This window comes from Suricata suricatta, chromosome 1, assembly GCF_006229205.1.
Source record: "Suricata suricatta isolate VVHF042 chromosome 1, meerkat_22Aug2017_6uvM2_HiC, whole genome shotgun sequence".
Lineage (NCBI taxonomy): Eukaryota > Metazoa > Chordata > Mammalia > Carnivora > Herpestidae > Suricata > Suricata suricatta.
Window position 1 is genome coordinate 102,074,167 of NC_043700.1, and position 6,943 is coordinate 102,081,109.

Sequence of the window (6,943 nt, forward strand, 5' to 3'; positions counted from 1 at the left end):
TTTTTGAATCATAGATGAGCATTGGCTTCAACTTAAAGTCAACAGCTGCATTAGTCCGTAAGCCGAGTACTGACTTCTCCTCTCTAGCTGTGAGTCCTAGATGACATCTTCTTCCAATAGAAGGCTGTTTTATCTATATCAAAAGTCAGTTGTAAATTTAGTGGAGCTTAATTCTCTTAAGCTAAATATTCTGAACAACTTGCTGCAGCTTCTACATCAGCATTTGCTGCTTCACCTTGTACTTTTATGTACTGGATATGGCTTCCTTCATAAAACTTCATGAACTGACCTCTGTTAGCTTCCAACATTTCTTCTGCACCTTTCTTACCTCTCTCAGTCTTCATGGAATGCAAAAAAGCTAGGGCCTTACTATAGATTAGACTTTGGTTGATGGGAGTGTTGTTACTGGTTTGATTTTCTATCCAGACCACTAAAACTTTCTCCATATCATCAATAAGGCTGTTTTAACTTATCATTAATAATATGTTCACGGGAATAGCACTTTTTAATTTCCTTCAAGAACGTTTTTTTTTGAATTCACTAATTTGGATAACCAGTATAACAGGCCTAGCTTTCAGCTTATTTTGGCTTTTGAAATATTTTCCTTGCTAAGCTTAAACATTTCTGTCTTTTAATTTAAGCTGATAGACATGTGACTCTCTCATTCAAATGAACAGTTAGAAGCCATTTTAAGGCTATTAATTAGTTACTAATTAATTGATTACTAATTTCAATACTTTTGTGTCTCAGGGAATAGAGAGGTCTAAGAAGAGGGAGAGAGATGTTAGAATGGATGCTCAGTGGAGCACTAAACACACACTCAGATTTTATCTATTAAGTGCAGCATCTCATATGGATGCAGTTTGTGATGCCCAAAAACAATTACAATGGTAACATCAAAGGTCACAGATCACAGATCACCATAACAAACAGAATAATAATGAAAAAACTTGAAATACTGTATTACCAAAATGTGATACAGAGACATGAAGACAGCAAATGCTGTTGGAAAACACAGTGCTAACAGACTTGCTTGACGAAAGGTTGCCACAAACCTTCAGTTTGTTAAAAAAAAAAAATGCAATACCTGCAAAGCACAATAAAGTGCGATAACATTAGGTTTGTCTATGCTGTTGAATCATAGATTTGAATTTCAGTCTTCCTGGACCTCCTCTTCAGCCCACAGTAATGTCTTCTTCCTTAGAACTTCTTTATCTCTTACTTCTATACCAGGAAAACACAGCAAAATGTCTTACATCCTTATTTGAGATTTTTAATTAGTCTTTCCATACGTTTTTAAGTAGAAGTAGAGCTCTGTTAAGGTAAATATGCTGTCTTATATTTGCTTATATACATTTATTAAAGAGCACTGGATCTATAACTTACTAAAATAGATTTTAATTTTGTTTTATTGGCTTTAGCTTTTGACAAATAATGTTACATCTCTGAGCTTCAATTTTCTCATCTATAATTGGACAATATGTGGTACACTGGTTATTCAGAGTGTTTTACTAATAGGGTAATGGATTAAGGCAGGACTTTATAGTATTAAATAGATCATCAATAATCTGTCAAGGCTCACATCTTACAGTGTACTTAGAACATGGTAGTCTATAGATTTATGAAAAATATATAAATAACAAGATTTTTTATTTGTATATCACATTTATATGTTTTTCTAAGAAAAGCAGGGGAGGGGCAGAGAGAGAGAGAGGGAAACATAGAATTTGAAGCAGGCTCCAGGCTCTGAGCAGTCAGCAAAAAGCACAACACGGGGCTCAAATTCACGAATGATGAGATCATGACCTGAGTCAATGTTGGACACTTAACCAATTGAGCCAACCAGGTGCCCCAATATATTTTAAAAATAGAATTATTTATGTCTTATTTGATGCTCAAAATTCATAAGAAAAGTTAAAAAAACTATTTTCTCCATTTTGAATAATGTAGCTCTGACTTTTATGTGTAGTGTTTTTTTCCCCACACTTTTGTAGAACATGAACTTAATTCCAGATCTTTTTATTCCTAAATCCAAAATATTCTTCCTTAAATGCTGAATTAAAGTATAAATGAGTTTTATTTAACTATGTGGCAATTTCCACTTCCTCATAAAATGAAAAAAAATCCCATGAATGTAAAGCAGTTTGATTTCACCTACCATGAATAATTAATTCTGTAGCCCCAATCCTAAATATGCCCCCAAGTTGGTGTCAGTAAATACTTTTATACCACAGCTGGTTTAAAAGGAAAAAATAAGAAAAGCTATATTTTTTTGATTTCTTATTTGCATTTTCTAACAGAGAAAGAAATATATTATCAAAGCAAACCCTTATATAAATGCCAAACTCTTCATTAAAATGGGCTGCCTTGATCTCCCCTCTATAAATCATATAAATTCAGCTATTTTGCTTGTAATTTAAATAACTGGAACTATATTCCCATGCATTCAAAATGTAAGCAATTTGTATGGCACAATATGGGCAATATGTACAGGGTATGATGTTATTTGGTTAAGAATCATGACTATATGTTTATGTAGTTTACTTTTCATATATCTCACTTGGTTGCCAAAGTATCATGACAACAACCTAAAACAAAATAATAAAGGAGAAGGGGTTTCAGCATTTTCTATTACTACTATAAGAATGCAAAAGAAAAGCTAATGAGAAGCTGGGGTTAAAAAAAAAAAAAATGCCTGCTTGGTCCTGAATGTGGCATTGGTTTCTTTGTTACATGAAACTATTTTTACTTCTCTACTGTGCTGAAAGTAACATTACATAAAACAGGCTTGCTTCTAATCTGCAGTGTTCCTTAGCATTAATATCTAAATATTCAGTCATAGTTAACATGGAACTGGGTTACCCACGTGTAGAGACTAATGTCTCTATCTATAATAGTATAAAGATTATTTTTATATATTGAATTACTAATGATTATAAGAGTTGATAAAAATAGGGTTATAAAGAGATGTATGAGGTTATATTGTCCCTTATGTTTTTCTTATTTAAAGAAGGTATTATGTTTTCAAAAATGTAAAACACTGTTTATTAAATTATACATGGTTAAAAAACCAAAAACATATCTAATGAGTTAGAATTAGTCAAGTCCATACTAATTATACTGTTAATCACAATTAAGTTGTAAAGAATACTGTTTTATTTCTATGAATGTGTATGTTCACATTCCAATTCTGTCCTTTAGTAAAAGTCAAAATATTCTTCCAAATGATAGACATTTGAATACTGAGGAACATACATATACGCTTCTTGATATTTGCTGGATTATATGCATTCACATATCCTTGCATAATTGCTTATGTGTCATACATTCTAGACACTTTATCTTTTATTTTCCTTCACCTAAACCCTCTGATTAATCCGGACAACACTTAAAATGAGTTACCCAGAATTGACTATGATAACTGAAATGTGCTAGCCCCACCAAGAATACACTGAAATTTTCACTATTCTTGACTCCTATACTACAATATCAGACACTGTTCGCAGACTGTTTAACATTCACTCACCATTTCAAACTATTAAGAACCCTGACTTTACTAATAGTACCCCTCACATATAACTCACTGCAAAGGGTAAATCCTGATGTCTCTAAACCAGTTGTAATGGTTGCATCCGTTGTGCTGCCATAATGTGCTGACAAATGTTTAATAGTCACCTCTATTATAAAGGAGAGAGAGAGAGAAGGGAAGAGAATCCTGATTTGTAGTGATTTATTATTTTGGTGTAAATATCTCCACCATAGAGTATTCTAAGCTGCTAACATGATGTCACTGAATACAGAGTTAAAACCGATGCCTACAGTCAGTCTTATGAACTGGTTCAAATCATGAACCAGTTGATCTTATCTCTCAGGCAGGAGCTTGTTCCATGTGGGAGCCAGGTTTTGATTTAGATGTGTATTCCAGCTTTAGCTAATAAGTTGTGAAGTGAGGTTCTCCTTAACGACCCTTCAATTCCTATCACCTTCCCAGAAATATCCAAAGTGAAGTGTTTCATGTTTATACATCCAGATCATTATGAACATAGACAGAGAGATAAAAGAGAGATATATTTACATTTAAAACATACATACTTATAATTGTGTGGCCTTCCATAATTGAGATCTATTTATATTCAGTTGAAAGCTATTCATGTTATCCCAAAAAACTGTCTTTTTAAAATCAACAATACACCTTGAATATTCTTCCATAACTGGCAATCTGATATTTAAAAACATTTTAACTTTAAAAATTTGCTTGACTTCAAACATCTTATTTTTATTGTTCATAAATCCTAATTGTTCTTTTTGTAAAAAAGAACTGTGTATATTTGTTTCCTATTTGCTACTGGGGTCTTGTTTTTTCCATTAAGCTATAAATGTGCTTGGTATGTAAAGGATATAAGCCCTCCATATTTACAGCAAATATATTTGCCCAGTTAATTTTTTTTCTAAAGCTATAATAGTTAATGTTGCAGTCTTTTTTTCTTCTTAAGTGTCTGGCTTTTATGTATGTGTTTCTAACATGAAAGTTCTTCTCCAAACTACAATAAGAATAGTCACATGTATCCCCTAGTAATTTTATAAATATGTATATTTCCAGAGTTTGAATACTTATGTAAAACAACCATTTTACCTTGTTGTCTCTATTCAGGGATGGGGTAGGGAAGTGTTGAGAGGTAGAGTGAGGCACACACTTGGGTTGGGTTGGGGATATCTCCTGAGTCTGTACTTGCTTTTTTTTCCATTTGGAGTTCTCCTTTGCATCAACAGGTACTTCATTTTAGCTGTATCAAATTGGCTGCAAGAAAAACGTTCTTTTTCATTCAAGTATATATAGCACCTATGGGCATTTAGAATTTGTACAGAAGAGGCTGGAAACCTTGAAAATAAATTTCCCCTTCTTCATAGTTTTTGCATAAGCTTAATCTTGAATTTCATTTTTAGATGGAGACTCCCAGTAGTAATTGCTTTCTCCATAGGAAGGTGATCTTTGTCTATTTAAAGACGTTATCATGGCTGTTTCTCCCACTTAGTCAGCATACACCATTTATTCTTAGTATTAGAGCTTGGGAAAGAGCCTAAAATCCACTCTGCTAACCTCAGGCTGACTTTGTGCTTTTACTCCAAATTAAACCACCACATCTACTTATTGCACAAAGGCATAATCATCTGTGACTGCTGCTTCTCTGATAACAATGCCGTGGTTATACTGTTCCAAAATAAAATTTCTACTTTCCTTTGCCTTCAGCTGCCCTCATTGTTTGAGTTTATTGATTCTTCTTCAGTTGTTCATACAAAGTGCTGTTTTGGCATAATGCCTATTGATCAAATTGCCATATTAACTCCTCAAATTTCCTCTCTTAGCTTTTCTCCTTAACACGTTTACTTAAATACATGGAAGAGGAAAAGGAAAGTTCTAAATATCTAGATATTTTTGTTTACCTACTTTTGACTTGAAGTAAAAATGTTCACAGTGAAGAACTTCTATAAAAATATAATTAAATGTACACTTTATAAAAAATTGTCTCCAAGTGTACCTTTTTAAATGTTCTCCTAGGCTTGAGTCCTTCTTTCTACAGAATAAATTAATGTGATTTTAAAAAATTACACAAGAGTGTTTAGAATTTATATAATATGTTTTATTGTCTTCAAATAAATATATTAATAAAATGACTTCAACAGACAGGTTCTCTTGAATCAACTCCCATCTGTGCTTAAAATAATCTCTAAACTCCTACACAAAAGTCCTTTTGTCTATCATGTATGTGCTTCTATTTTAATTTTAAATAAAAGGTGTCGTAACCCGAGCTCAGGGTCCCGTTACTTTACTGAGCCCCGCATTGAGGCACCAATTGATTTACCATCTAAGAAAAGTTTTGATTACTAAGCCCTAAATGGGAGACTAAGATTTCTAAGAGTTTGATAGTCTGCTAAGTATAATTTATAAATGGTGCAACTGCTCAAATATATGGGCAGTTCCTAAAGTTTTAATGTTTTGATATAAGATCATTATTCAACACCTTTAACAATCAAAAAGTGTCACTAAAATTAAACTGTAACTCAACAGTCTTTACAATTAAAGAGCATTTATGTACTTTTAATGATGTTCAAAAACTATTGGGGGATATTAATTAAATTCGGCCTCTTTCAAAGCTGTCTACTAGAGACCTTATTCCCCTGTTTAAGATCTTGCATAAAGACTTCCATCCAAATTGCAAAACAAGAGTTAACTCCTTTGGCCCTAAAATCCGTACCTAAAGTTAATAAGACTTTACAAGGGGCAATACTTACAAGGATTAATTACAATAAACCTTGGTCTTTAATAAAATTATTTCTTTTCAAACTAAGGAAACTTCAACATAGAGAGCTAAACTTGTTGCTGTTATTAATATATTTCAAAAAACTCCAGAGAGGTTTAATCTGTGACTGGTCTCTTTTCAGCAACTAAAACTGTAACAATACCTGTTTATAAGACAGGGATTTCAGGTTTAACTCATTCTAAATTGCCTGGCCTCGCTAAAATTCATCATCTAAGCTCTATAGCTCTCTTGTATGGTGCATTTACCTGTTCCTCATTTGAGAGTAAATCCTAGAGGACTAGTGCCCAATGCCATCTGGCAAATGGATATAACACACATTTTAGAGTTTGGAAATCTAAAGTATGTTCATGTGAGTATTGATACCTACAGTGGTTTCCTATATGCTACTTTACAACTGGAGAAGCAGGAAAGCACGTTGTAGCATACATGCTTTCTGCCATATCAGTGTTGGGAATTCCAAAACAAGTAAAAACTGACAATGGACCAGGATATACGGGAACCGTGTTCTCTAAATTTTGTCAACAGTTACACATTAAACACATCACTGGAATTCCTTATAATCCACAAGGACAAGGTATAGTAGAACGGGCACATCTATCTTTAAAAAATACCCTTGATAAAAT

The 6,943-nt window shown here is 33.0% G+C and overlaps 1 long non-coding RNA gene across 5 annotated transcripts in view; it reads right to left on the reverse strand.

The window, feature by feature from the left end:
* Nucleotides 1-6,943, reverse strand: part of LOC115274293 — a 144,372-nt gene that overhangs the window by 62,238 nt on the left and 75,191 nt on the right. For 3 of the 5 annotated variants that reach the window (XR_003901190.1, XR_003901179.1, XR_003901189.1), the window contains exon 4: nucleotides 4,576-4,798. This is a non-coding gene — a long non-coding RNA (uncharacterized LOC115274293). Of the gene's footprint in view, nucleotides 1-1,112; nucleotides 1,225-4,575; nucleotides 4,799-6,943 lie in introns of those variants that run through there. The other 2 variants (XR_003901187.1, XR_003901188.1) reach the window with 2 other exon arrangements.